The sequence below is a fragment of the Equus asinus genome, chromosome 3 (assembly GCF_041296235.1).
Source record: "Equus asinus isolate D_3611 breed Donkey chromosome 3, EquAss-T2T_v2, whole genome shotgun sequence".
In the NCBI taxonomy this organism is placed as follows: domain Eukaryota; kingdom Metazoa; phylum Chordata; class Mammalia; order Perissodactyla; family Equidae; genus Equus; species Equus asinus.
In genome coordinates, this window is record NC_091792.1 from 17,978,029 (window position 1) to 17,993,176 (window position 15,148).

Sequence of the window (15,148 nt, forward strand, 5' to 3'; positions counted from 1 at the left end):
TCCTATTCAAGCTTGAAAACAGTTCTTTAATGTAGATGATGATAAAAATAATCAAAAGTAAGTTGGATGGTCTACTCATTTTTTTCACCTAGCCACCCACTACAACTTGCCATTTATTTTATTAGAGAATGTGATTATATAATCACATATTAAATATAGACCTGTGAGGTGGTGATTCAGTGGATGGTTTTAATCACAAAAAGCAAAGCAGATTTTAACAATCAGGATTTGTCCAGGAAAAGAGAAATTAGCCTAGATAATTCGGATAGGAAGGTATTCAACACAGAGAATTAAGGGCTTAAATTTTTTTTTGAAAGCATTGGCAAAACAAAGTTTATGGAAAATAGTTACAATTTTTCAGGAAATTAGGACAGTTTAGATCTGCTAAGAAATTACTGCTGATAATTTTAAGTGCCTTGGAAATAATTTTTTAAATGTATCATTTGTTGATTTACTTGATTTTAAGCAAGATATTCTGGAGAATGCAGAATAAGCTAATTGTCCATTTTTGGACTCTTGGATTTCTAGATGATCCACCACTCTTACTGCCTAGCTTTGTTTCCTTACGTCAGCTTGACCATATATATCGTTCCTACTGGAAAAAGATAAAATTCTCCTCAGGCTCAAGCTGCAAATAAATTAATTTCAGTTTCAAATTTACCTACTAACACCACTTTTTTGGCCTAGAATAATTTTCCAAGGTGTTTTTCAAATAAAGAAACAATTTTAAACCTTCAAAAGTTAATAAAGATGGTGCCTGCCCTGTTGCGGAGGGGTTAAGTTCGCGCGCTCGCTTCAGCAGCCCAGGGTTTTGCTAGTTCGGATCCTGGGCGTGGACACGGCACGGCTCATCAGGTCGTGTTGAGGCGGCGTCCCATATAGCGCAACCAGAGGCACTCACAACTAGAATATGCAACTGCGTACTGGGGGCTTTGGGGAAAAGAAGAAGAAGAAGAAGGAAAAAAAAGTTGGCAACAGATGTTAGCGCAGGTGCCAATCTTTAAAAAAAAATAAAAATAAAATAAAGAAAGACATTTAAATCTTTTCCCTGTGATGCCTTCATGTGAGCAAAGAGTTTGAAGACTGCAAAAACAATAGGGTTGAAGTAACTGCTCCTGATTAAGCAGCTGAAGTGCGTGGCTCAGGTCATAACATGGTCTAAGAGACGATGATACGTGAAGGGGATTTGCAGCCTTCAGGGACCACAGGCAGGAAAGAAGGAAGCTAGAAGATTCTCAGAGAAAATGATAATCATTTGCCTTTGAGAGCTATATTTAAACACTTAGGACAGGTGCTACCAAAGCTAATGGGCTAAGAGAATCTTTGGATCCTATAATGACTCCTGAGGAATGAGCACAGTAGAGGAAACAACACAGGCCGGGAAAAAGGAGATAGAAAATCATTTGAATATTAGCTTTTGTTGATTACTAGCAGGGACACTTTGAGGATGTTACTTAACTTTCACAAGCATAGGATTTTTAAATGTAAATTGTGTTAACATTGATTTCATATGTCCTGACATGTATGGCAAATAGTAGGTTCTAAATAAGTGTGTATGCCTTCCACGTCCTCTTCATTGTTGCCTATTAAACTGACCTGTGAGGAAGTCTATCCACTCTTTTGTTTTTGAAATCTGATCTAGTAGGAGTACAAATCTCCATTTGCCCAAATATTTTGGATCATCCCAAATTCTCAGGATCCTACAGAAGTAAACCTTTACATAAAACTTTTATAAAATGCTTGAGTAAATTTATAGAAAAATCACCCTCTAGTCCTACCAGAACACTTCTTTGGGATATCTTGGAGTCCTTAAAGGGCCGAGATGGTGGGTGAAGTAGAGAGGCTAGTTCAAAGAATCTTATTCACTGGGAGAAACACATATTATTTGACGTACAAAATGAGAAGAGAAAATATTTTACAATCAAGTCGAAGAAGTTAAAATTAAAAAGATAAATCAAGCAAAGTATTTTTAAAAATCAATGACAATATTTGTAAAATAGAATTAGGATCAGACTTAATATTTACTTTTATTTGAATACTGGCTCCTAATGGAACTTAAAAACAGCTGGCTTTGTTGATCTAATGGTTCCATGTAAGACTGAATCGTCAGAGTCAGAATCATTAAAGTTCCATTCTCATCAGATTTGTGCTTGAGAAAACTAAGTACACTCTTGTAGTAATTTATTATAGACATTTCTTTGTTTGTCTTAGATATATTATTAAAATGACAGAAGGGAATGAAATGAAATAGTCCAGCAATTACATAGTTTAAACTTTTCAATAATAGAGAAGCATTCAATTGCGTCTTTCATTACCACCATCTGTGTTGTATATATTGTTTTAAGATTAATAGCAGACAGGGTTTTGTTTGTTTCTTTGTTTATAGGGAATTCAGACCAAGATAGGTTTTTCCCATCTCTGGAGAATTTTGTAAAAAGAAAGACAATTATCTTTCTTGGATGGCAGAGACAGTCTCAAGGTCTTTCCCAGACTGTTTCCCCCCAATGAACCTACTCTAATGCCTCAGCACTGACATATTTTTATTCAAAGAGTACACTATCTTTTTTACCTAATTTAGTAAAAGAAAAATTTTTGATGATGTATTCTCATCATCTTCTGGAATGCTAAATACAACGTTGGTTTAAATTTCAACACTAAAGTAAGACTCAGGGTTGGAGTAAAGTCATCGTTTGTGGTTTCCTAGAAATACAGTGGTCCCCCCTTATCCACAGGGATTATGCTCCAAGACTCTTAGTGGATGCCTGAAACCACAGATAGTACCGAACCCCATATATACGATGTTTTTTCCTATACATACATACCTATGATAAAGTTTAATTTCTGAATTAGATATGGTAAGAGATTAACAATAATAATGAAATAGAACAATTATAATAATATACTGTAATAAAAGCTACTGTAGATCTTAGCAACTTCAGCATACAATTTTTTTTCTTTCCTTATTAAGTAGAGAACTTTCACCTTTTCATTAACGGAAGCACTTTCCAGCTTTTCTGTGGTGTATGGGGATTGTCAGCATCACTACTCTTGCACTTGGGAGCCATTATTAAGTAAAATAAGGGTTACTTGAACACAAGCACTGCAATACCGTGACAGTCTATCTGATAACCCAGACGGCTACTAAGTGACTAACGGGCCACATAGCCTATACAGTTTGGATACCCTGGACAAGGGGATGAGTCACGCCCCGGGGGTGGGGGATGAAGTGGGATGGCGCAAGATTTCATCACACTACTCAGAACGGCATGCAATTTAAAACTTACGAATTGTTTATTTCCGGAATTTTCCATTTAATATTTTGAATCACAGTTGACCATGGATAACCGAAACCATGAAAAGCAAAACCACAGATGGGTTGGGGGGGAACTACTGTAATTTAATGTTCTGAATTGCATCTCCTCCTAGTGGCCTCAGAGCGTTACCTCTATTTCCAGTGTGGGTAGCTCACTTCTCAACTCAATTCAATTCACTTTTGTTCAATTCAGTTTCACAAGAATTTGTTGAATACTTACTTGTTGAACAGAGTGAATGCTCTGTTAGATGTTGCAGATTGAAAAGTGCAAGGGACTCCCATCTTTACCTCAAATAAACTAATTTTACAAGCCAATGATTTTAATCACCAGTTGTAGTACTTTTATTGTGTTTTTTTTATTCTGTTCTTTTAAATTAAATAGTAACAAAATAGTAGTGCATTCCAATACAAAGAGTTGGATAACCCTCCTGTCCAAAGATGGCAACACTACCAATACTGAGCTAGTATCTGGCAGATGGAATTACTGTGCTAAGGTGTCAAAGTCTAAATATAAAGCATATAGGATGCTTGAATGTAGTGGGAAGCATGGTGCAATGAATCAGTTCTAAGAAGGCATAATGCTGGGCTAGAAGTGAATTAGCTTTGGACTCGTGTCGGAACACTGCTTTCTAGTCCTGACTCTGATACCAATTCTGTGATCTCAAATGAGTTACCCAAACATCCTCAGTCAGATTCCTCAGTCATAAAGTGAGGGGACAGAACCACGTAGCCATTGGGTTCCTTCTTGTACTGGGTTTCTACAATTCTAGTTTTTAAACTCACTCAGGATAAAACCCAACTGTGTTTTGACACATATTGACAGGCTTCAAATAGTCTTGGAATCTCCAAATTATTTGTCAAGTCCGTAATTCCATTCAGATTCTTTAGTGTATTTTCCATTATAAAAATCTCTTTCAATTTTTAACATTCTTTAAAAATGCAAAATAAAAATAATTTACAAAATAGATTTATAGATATACATGGAATAAATGTATAATAGATACAAAATAATATAGCTGCTTATCTCTAAATTATGGTTTAAAATCAGAATAATTACTTAAAACATCCTTTAATTAAAAGTGTTTACTTAATATAAACACTTAGAAAGAGAGAGGGGGACAGGAAGGAAGGAAGAAAAGAAGGAAAGAAGGAAGAAAGAAGGAAGAAGGAAGGAAGACAGATATACAGTTGGAAAAAAGTAGGAGAATTGTATTAGCAATTTCAATAATTGTGGATGTTTCTCTCAGATATTACACAAAACTCGAGAAGCAATTTCTTGAAAGTCATTTGTAATGTGGAACCTGGCAACATATCATTTAACTTTTAGTACTGTTACATTTAAAGTGCAAGTCTATCTTGCACTTTGAGTGGATATTTTACCCATGCCTAACAAACAACATGCATGTGTCACTTGGCAAATATTGGTTCACCAAGTTGAGGGGATCTCATAGATCTTGACACATCTTACTATACAATACCTGAAAATCGCGTTCATTAATATCACCACCAAACTCATCAGATAAGTCTTGGAATATTGGGAGGCTGTCAAGCTTATGATAACAGATGGAACTCTTCCAAAACCTTGAGTTTTCACTGAAAAGCTTTTTTTTTTCCAGAATTTTGTCACTGGAAACAAATGTTGTCAGTTGCTTTCTTTAACATTATGGAGCCACTCTATTCATTTTTGAGAAAATGTCTGCCAAATATGCAAATCTCAATAATCACTGTTTTTCTGTCATTCTTTCAAGTAAAAAGTGTTCCGTTAAAAAAAGTAGCTCATTCAGTTCACGACTCAATTGTGCAAGTGCTTTTTCGCAAATGAGCCATCATACCTCTCTGCTCAGAAGGGCTGATGTCAACGTTCCATTTCATCACAAAGAATATTAAATAGATGTGTGTTCAAGTTCATATGTAATAAAATTTACTAATATTTACTGCTTCATTATGGATATGTTAAAGTGAAATTGGTTTTAAAGAAGAATTAGAGTGGTAATGAAGAATAAAAGTATTAAGAATATAGTATACTTTGATTCCACTGCTTTGATCGGTAATAAACCACCAGGAGTTCTACTCACCATTGTTTTTATACCATTAGTTTAAATCTTTATATGATGAAATAGGTAAGTCATGTCTTAGAATTATTATGAAGATAGCTTTGATCTCATTGAACCCAATAAAGAGATTTGGGGACCCCCAGCCATCCATACATACATCCATACATTCAGAACCACTGACAAAGAAGGACATGCCTCTGAACTGGATCAACAGTAGGATCCCATGTTAAATACATAAACAAATAAGTAAAGTGACCATTGACATGTCTAAAAGTAACTGTCAACCACAGAGGCATGTTGATGGAGGAGGTCATTGAGAGGATATGATCACCAGTTGACCCTCGAGATGGATCTGGGCAATCAGAGGCTCCTCACTCCCTCTCCTGTCCTTGGAATGTATGTTCTGCCCACCGTTCCCACAGTGGGAGCTGTTTCAAGGATGTGGCCTTGAGAGTTTAAGGTGTTGTTGAGAGCATCCAGATGGTATATGTGAGTGCACCCTGCTAACGGCTCTTTATAAACTTTTAAGATTTGGCGGGTGACTACGGAGATCTACTCATCTTGCGTGACAAGCCCCGTAAGTAAGTTCCCTTGTTTATTAAAACCTGCCATCTACCAATCTGGAGTGGTCAGCCTCTTTCTTCAGTCTCTCCTTGCCCTCCATGTACATGGGCCCATTTGAGAATTGACATGCAAACTGAATCTTAGTAAAGAAAGCGATGTGGGTAAGATTTAGATTGAAAAATATTCCTAAATGATTCTCATGTGTTGAGAATTTTTGCCTATAGAAAGAGACAGGAGGAGAAAAGATTGCCTGCTATAGTAGATTTCATAATTTACTATTATCAAAGTATTAACTGATTCTACACAGGATGAGTATATATTCCCACTCTGTTGTCTAACCACATGCCTTGTTTTAGCTAATGAAATGTGAGCAGAAGTAATGGATACCACTTCCCAAAAGAAGCTTTAACAGACATTTCATAGTTTGACCTTTCTGTTTTTCCTTTGCTGCAAGCCCAACAGTCTCCCAGCGTGAAGGGTATATGGATCGAAGCACTGCCAAGTGATCAAATAATGTGAATAAACAAACATTTATTGTTGAAAGTCATCAATATTTTGGGATTTCTTCTTGCTGTTGCGTAACCTAGCCTAAATAATACATCTTCTATGAAATATGATCTAACAGTCATAAGGAAAGCAGGCTAAGGTTGAGATGCAAGGAGAAGATAAAGAGATCTCAAAATAAGGTGACATTAGGGGTTTCTGAGAAAAGGAAATATGGTCAGAGAATTAAAATTCAGTAGTTGAACTTGTTGCCATTGATGGTAATAAAGGGCAGAAGTATTCGTGCTGCAGAAAAGGAAGCAGAAAACTAAATCAGTAATTATAGTTTACATTTATGAACTGTTTAGTAAATTCCATGCCTCTGCTAACTCTTAACAGAGATCATCATAAAATCCTCAAATGATTTTAGTCTTTTGAAGCTACTATCATTATCATTCAATTCATGAGCAGAGAAGGCTTTAGAGATTAGGAAATATCTTAATTTGAACCAGGATTTAATTCCAGACAGCCTGATTTAGAGCCTTATCTCTTAACCACTCTGCTCCTTAAATTGGGCATTTGCCTTTCCTTTTCTTTTTTTCCCAGGAATTTCTTTTGGGTTAATATCCGCCTCTCATTTTCAATCATTTGTTTGGTACTGGATTTACCAGCTCCACAGAGGTTGATTCAAGTGTGAGCACATTCAAATTTGGGCAACTCAGAGCCAATCCATGGACATTTGTTTAACAGTTAAGGGGGAGAAAGTCTTTTATCCTCTGGGATTTATGTTGTTTCTGTTTTTATTTGTGAGGAAGGTTGGCCCTGAGCTAACATCTGTTGCCAATCTTCCTCTTTTGGTTTGAGCAAGATTGTCACTGAGGTAACACCTGTGCCAATCTTCCTCTATTTTTCATGTGGGATGCTGTCACAGCATGGCTTGACAAGCAGTGCTAGGTCCATGCCCAAGATCTGAACTTGCGAACTCCAGGCCACTGAAGCAGAGCATGTGAACTTAACCACTATGCCACTGGGCCGGCCCTGCCCTCTGAGATTTATTAGAAACTATCTTGTAGTAATGAAGGGAGAGGTCAGAACCAACATCTGAGAAACAAGAGCCCAGAAACATAGTGAGAAAACTCAAGTCCATGTCACATTGCTTGAGTCTTGAACCAAATCATACCTGAAGTCAAATTGTCCTGGATGCTTTGAGATTGTGAAAGTGTAAATTTCCATTATGTGCTTACCTTAATTTGATTCAAGTTTTCTTTCACTTCCATCTAAATCTCTCCTCTGACAAGTCATTTGTTTTTTTGTTCATGTGTGTGTCTCTCTCATTAGTGTACTCTGATAGCAGAGGCCATTTCTACCTTGCTCTTTCTCCCCAATGCCTAGGACAGGCTATAGACTATAGTAAATGGTTAATAAATGACTAGAGCATCTCTCAAAGAACCAAATTATACATCTTGCTTGATGTAATCATAATGAAATGAACACAGATGTTTTCAATTCTACTCTTTGCTCATTTGCACGAGTGACATTTATCTTGTTTATGATGATGGTAAATGGAATGATTCATAATCTTTAGCCAAAATGGCTCTAAACACTTCAGAAGAATTTGAAATCATGGAAGACAAAGTTGTGTGTATGTGCATATGTAGAGAGAAAGAGATAGTTTGAGTTTCTTTTCCATTTAAATATTAAATATGAGCATGCAGGCAGTGAAGGGTAAGACTCAACATTATATAGTGTGCCAGACTGCTATGTGAAGGATTGGGTTACAGTGCCTATGCCATTCTCCTCACCGACTACTCTCTCCACAGCCATGGAGTTCGACTGCCATGGAGTACATCTGGACGGAATTCCAATAAATGAAATGGAACAATTATTCGGCACTTTGTTTCCCATATTTGTATAAAAGAATTAAATTAAATTTTGCTAATTCATCATTTACTCACACCCCCTTCTATATGTAAACTACAGAAGATTTAGAGACCTTTAGTAAAATTCTTTATCCTAGACTCGGTTGTTTTCACTGTTAAATAATTTATCTGAAACTTTCTATTTTTTTCCAGATTTTGGAAGTCCTAGATTCATAGAAGTTTAATGTTGGGCTCAATTTTAATAGCAATCTAATTAAATGCTTCTGTTTTGCCGGTCTTGGAACAGAAATGTTAAGTTGCTTACTCAAGGCCACCCAGTGACTAAGCCAGGACTTGAACTCAGTTTCCATAGTCTCAATCCAAAAACTTTTACACTTGACTTCCTACTTACTCAGAGTTCAAATTAGGGTAGGAACAATATTTTCTTACATATTCTCTTTCACTTGGAATCATGTCTCTTTACTTTTACCAAAGAAGAAAAAAATAAATGTACCTGACGTTAGAAAATAATCCTTTTGAACTAACTACGTTATTTTTCTAGCATAGCTAATAAATTTTTCCTAATATTATTTTGTTTATTTCAGCTATTTTACTAAACACTTGCTCTTCTAAAAAAACAATAGTTTTCATGATATAGTTCAATTTTGTTTTCAGATGACTCAACTTCCAAAAACTCTAACTTTGAGAAATCACAACATTGTCTTATATTAACTTTTTATAAGAGAAATTTTACATACTGCCTCATAATTCAGCTTGTACTTTACCTTTTGAAAGGAATCAATAACAGTAGCCTAATATCTGCACTAAATACAATTAAAACTAGTAGAAAATCTGCGGGAGACACTCTTTTAACTGAAATCATTTACTTTTCCCAGAAAAACATTGGCATATGACCAGATCACTCTGAAGGTTTATGGCCAGTTTAAAATTTGCCTGGGTACTTCTACTTCCATAAATTTAGTTAAATACTTAATAAGAATAATTTGTATTTGTTCCTAAACCTACGTATGCCAGCTATACTTGTTATTATGATTATTATAAAATACTTTTATTGAGTGTCTACTATCTTAAAGGTATGTGTGTGCTGCATGTATATGCACACCCACGTACATTTTAGATTATGAGACAATAAATAATATAGCAAATGAATTACACTGTAAAATAGGAGCCCCCAACAGAATAGATAATTTTGGGATGTGCTGGCATGGCCATTTCAGGAAACTTTTAGTAATGAGATGAGACCCAGTGAATGAATAGCATTTCAAGAGTTATTTTGTGAGGTCCTAAATCTTCTTTTAGAATAGATAAAAGTCAAGGCATTATTTTCATTTCCATTATGCAGTCTGGATATTAAGTTTATATTGTTGCAAATTTGGTGTACTTATATATTATTTTCCTAATATGGTAGGAAATTAAAGATCTTCCAAATAAATTTGGCCCATCCCTCTAACTTCCAATATAGTTATCTTCCAACTCTTTGGGAGAGATAAATGTATTTTTTGCTTTTACATAATTTTATGAAAGTTAGGTTTATAGTTCTTTTGGTTTAAAATAATCATAACCCTCTTTTCCTAATGACTACAATTTCAGTTTCTTGTATCTGTACTCATCTACTTATTTGAAATCAAATAATAGGCAGAGATACTAGATTCCAACCATAAACTTTATTACAGAAAAAGATTCCCGAAATAACTAAATCCTACATCTTGAATTATCTAAGTACATCTACCTAAATATAGCAATTAAAATATGAAATAAATAAAAATTTTGATAGGTACCGCCAGTCTCCTAGCAGAACAGTTTATAAGAAGAATATTAACGTCAATATTTTAAAGTTTGAGACCAAGTATATCACTTAAACGTTCTTAGCCTCAGTTGTAAAATGTCAGCTGGGTTATTGAGAGATTTATACATGGAAAATGCTTAAAACAGTGTTTAGTTTAACCAAGGAAATTGACCATTGTTACTCTCTAGTTCGTCTTTCTAGCTCCACTAGAGTATTTCACTAATCTTTAACCTTCCCAATATCAACACTTTTTTCTGCTCACTTGGTATTTGTGTCACAGAGATGCCACTGTTGCTCACATTATAATAAGAAGAGCAAGAAAAAACAGTTTCTTTGTGTCATTTTGCCTATAACAATTCTGGTTTCCCTTATGATTAGTTGGAAATAAAAAGCTGCATTTAGTCCAATTTGGTTTAAAACTTGATCCAATCCAATAATATTAACAGTCCTCTAAGAAAATAGTCTGTCTTTGGAAAATGACTACTTGGCTCTCTTATTTTCACTCTCCCCACACACTTGATCTTCTCAAAGATGGTGTTAGGTTAAATGTAGGGATAATCGAGTTGGGAACTTTTATGAACATACAGGGAAAGAAGGAAGAGTCTTTGGATCCATCAGGTACTTACTGGTTTTCAGACCACTGCAGAGTGGGTGTCTGCTGCATTACTTGGTTGGTTGGTCCTTTCTCAGGATTTTCTGTTGGCTTTTGCTGCTGACATCTGGGGCTGATGAACACAAATGTAATTTTTCTCTGCTCTATCAACAACTCTCTGATTACTCAGCCCTTGCTGTGTTTCAGACTCTTTGCCACTTCTTCCATCTGGATCCTTGGCCCAGACTTGCCACTCCTCCACAGCAGGTTCTTGCCACGTAGGAAGCAAGAGAAGCGTGGGAGATCATTCCAGACTCTATTTACTTATGGCCCTTTTTCTCCATCCCATAAACATAACATTCCACCTCATGGAGACACAGGGGCCTTTTTTACTGCAGTCTTTTCCAAGTGTCCCAGATGGAGAACTGGATAAGAGCTTCTTGTCCTCAGCTTTCTTTTCAAGCTAATTGACACATCTGCTCCTGAAGGCCAAACCCGGAGAGGAAAAATTAGGACATAGATCTGACAGCTTCCTTGCCTAGTACTTTCCCATAATGCCAAAGATTAGGAGTGTCTGCTTATTTCTTCCTGCCAGCCTAGGACTTTCCTCTATTGTCTGGGTCACAGAGCTTGCATCTTGATTGGTTGAAATGGGAAGTAAAATAATTAAAAGCTAATTTCTTCCTAATATAATGCTTAATTTTCAAGCCTAATATCTTCTTGAAAATGTATATTTGTAATATCATAACCTGAATATTGGTGTTTTATTTTCCTCTTGCACTCCTACTCTAACAGTTTTAATTACTTTGAAGCAGTTAGGTGCCTGGGGCTGACTAGGGAGAAGGTCATGTCATGAGAATGCAAATGACAACAGCTCTTTAACTATTTTTTTCAAATATGATTTCTATTACATCCGCTAAACTATTGATATCTTTTCTATTTCAATTTTTATATTTATGATAGGATATTAAATCAAAGTGTCTAAGAATACAATGTTCAAGTCAGGTTACATAACCTTGTTCAAGATATTTGCTGCTTCTATTTGTTTCTATCAGTTATTATATTATCCTTCATCAACCAAGGAAAGCACATATTCAGATACTCTGTGAAAATAATCTTTCCTTATAGCTTTCATAACAGTAAAGAGCAAAATGACGGTCCTTAAATTTCTTGTGAAAATAAACGGAATTTTAAATAATATTTTAAATTAAAATTATTGAAATAATTATGTTATATATTTAAATGGTGGTCAAATTAGTCATCAACCTACATTCATTAATGTAAATAATGTGTGAACTTTCTTCTTTCTTTCTTTCTCCCTTTTTTCCTTTCCTAATCCATTTTAGGCTGTCTCCACCGATTCCAGCATTTCTCTCAGCGTGATCTTATGCAGAAAGACGTGATCAAGGAAAGCATCCAGAACGTGGTAAGCAGAATGTGGAAGGAGCGTAGAGGCTTGCTGAGAAAGTTGTACAATCTGTTATGTATGATTGAGTATCATATTTATGCCTAAACTACTTTCTGCCATTATTACTTGCTATTAACTTTTTCCCAAAGTGCATATATTTAAAATTTATTTGCTTGTCCTTCCCTTAAATGCTTAAACTCTTTTGCATTTAAGTTCCTGAAGTAATGCCCTGACTTAATAAATAGAAATACTCATTTATTACAATGAAACATGTATTAGAAGCTAAAAATTTCCTGGTACCATTCAAATAAAAGGGGCAAGTTCCTCAATACACGGGAAATCTCTTATCCAGAGGACATAGCAGAGATCATAACTATTTCCTATTTTTATGCATATTACATACTTCTTTAAAGATGTTTCCATTATAAAATTTCATTTGCATATGTGTAAAATTTTGTTTTCACTAATACATTTAATATAATTAATCTAAACTAATATATTTAATCATTTTAGGTCTTGTCTTTCTGAGTTGAATTCTCTTTCTTTCCATTTTTATATGTGAAATTTGATAACCTGAAATTAGGATAAAAATTATAATACTAATCAACAAGGTCCTCACATCCTGCACATCTGGAGATGAAAAATGTCATGTTTAAAAATGAAAAGTTAAACAGAAAGTGGCAAAAATTATTGTAGAAAATCTTATGATTCTAATTTGTATTTTATTAAAGTTTAATTCTGATAACTCCAAACATTTGGTTTTATAGTAATTTATACACTCTCTGCATCCTGGTTATTCATGAGTACATGCATTTTACGTATTTAATAATTTAAGTATCAAAACAGTAATGGTTATGAGTTCTCTTCAAGATGGCGCTGTGAGCAGACATTGAACTCGCCTCCTCCCACAAACACAACCAGGTTACAACAATTTTAAGAAGAATCACCCTGGATTGAAAACTGAAAACTGGATAAAAAGAACCCCCACAACAAGGGACAGTCCTGATGAAAGCAGAAGAGGCAGTAACTCTGGCTGGAGAGGAAAAAAACCACGTTTGGGAGCAGCGGAGATTCTCAGCTGGCCAGGAGGGAACCACCCTAAGGTACGCAGCCCTCCCTGGAGGAGTGAGGTCCGGAGCAGGGGCAATACTGCTATACTGAGCCCAACTGAGATGGGGGTCTTACTGTCTGGCTTTGTGGCTTTTAACTGCAGCGAGGACACCCCAGAAAAGCTATCGGCCAAAAGCCGAAAAGATCCAGGTCTTAAAGGGTCCAAGCACAAACTCACTCATTGCAGCAACCTAAAATCACCAGAGAGAAGGCTGACTGTCCTTTGGTGAAATGAGACTCACCTGGTGGGCTCTGGGGGCATTTTGGTGAGAGGAGGATCCTCTCCTGAGACTGAGACATTGGTGGGGGCCGTTGTTCTGAGCTGGTCCATGCATGCTGATATGGACACAGGTGGGGGCCATTGAGGTGCGTCCCTTGGGCTGTTAGCCCAGGGGTCTGCCACATCCACTAGAGCACAGATTTAATCCAGTTCAGCCAGGGCAGGCAACCCACCCTAGGGACTGGCCCCACCTAACAGCAAGCCCTCAGGCTACCTTTCAGCCTGCATTGACTGAGTGCCTTGATCCTCTACAGGCAGGCAAGGGTGTCTGCCTCTGTGGGGCAGGGCTTGTGTGAGGACCAGGTGAACTGTGGGGGGCATTGGGGCACAGGTGGGGGCCTCTGCAGTGTGGCGGTGGGGTACACTCCAGGGGGTTGAGAAGTGTGCATGGACCAGGACTGTGCTGACAGTGTATGTGGTCCAGAGCGGGGTGAGGCTTATCAGCAGCAGAAGACTTGTGTTTCACAAATAGCCATAAAAAGGATCAGACCCACCTTCCAACACCTGAAACAACGGAGTGCCTCCATGCCAAGGGCTAGCCCTACTCAGCTGCACTCCTAAGAGAACTGACATCAGCCTTGTTGGCCTCAGGCCTATCACAACTGTACGCCCCTGAGCTACACTGGGTACCAACCCAATTAAGAGGACAACTGCAATAAGAGTGTGCTAATAGGCGGGACCAAGATGACAGGGTGAGTGGTCTTCTTCGTCTCTCCCCCCTCGAATCTACAACTAATTGGACATTCACCGATTAACAAAGGATATCCAGATAGCATCTCAAGATGCCTAAGAGTCTCGTGCTACTATACATGGGAAGGCGGACAAACTCCCCCCCGGGAGGAGGTGGAAATAGGTGAAAACTCTCCAACCCCCGACCCCCGGACAGCCTAGTTCCTGCAGCAGGCTCTCTTCCAGCAGATTCCCCCATAGCACTGCCACACACCAAGGGTGGGAGTGTACACTCACCAACGAAGTGATGGTGGAAACAGATGACAACAGCCCTACTCAAGCCCCCCGTGATCACACCTAAGCCCAGGGGGAATCCTCAGGGTCCCACACCCACTGGCAGGGAAGGCCTCCGCTCACCATTAGCAGGGAGGCCCCGCCCAGAATCCAGAACAAAGGGAAGCTCCCCATGGGCGGATTCCCTGGCACAGCACCAGACTGCAAGCTGCTGTGGGGCCCACGGTCTCTGGCACACGGGTCGGTGCAGGGGGTGCCCAGACTTCCCGTGGACGTGCTTGGGGACTGGGTGGAGCTCCAACACCTGGCTCTGCAGCCCGGGGGGATGCTCCAAGGTCCTGCACTCCCCCAGCAGGCAGGGCCTCTGCTCGCCATTGGCAGGGAGGCCCTACCCAGCATTCAGAACACCAGGAAGCTCCCTAGAGCAGAATTCCCCACAAGGCAGCAGCTTACAAGCCACCGCCAGGCCCACGGACTCTGGCCGTGTCCCAGACGAGGCAAGGGGCTCCCAGAGATCCTGTGAGAGTGGAGTGGGGCAGAGTAGAGCTCTGGTGAAATGGCTACATAGCCCAGGGGGGAACTCCAGGTTCCTACAGCAGCCTCAGCGAAAGCCTCTGCACAGCACTAGTGGAGAGGTCCCGACTGGCAATCGCAAGGCAGGAAGTCCCTGGGGCAAAAGTAGCACAGCTAGGTGAGCACAGACTGCAGAGGACAC

The 15,148-nt window shown here is 38.2% G+C and overlaps 1 long non-coding RNA gene across 1 annotated transcript in view; it reads left to right on the plus strand.

Moving 5' to 3' along the window:
- The window catches only part of LOC139044775 (uncharacterized), a 49,982-nt gene that overhangs the window by 12,419 nt on the left and 22,415 nt on the right, over nucleotides 1–15,148 (plus strand). Inside the window, exons 3-4 of the long non-coding RNA XR_011501904.1 lie at nucleotides 12,019–12,098; nucleotides 12,951–13,183. This is a non-coding gene — a long non-coding RNA (uncharacterized lncRNA). The remainder of the gene's footprint in view (nucleotides 1–12,018; nucleotides 12,099–12,950; nucleotides 13,184–15,148) is intronic.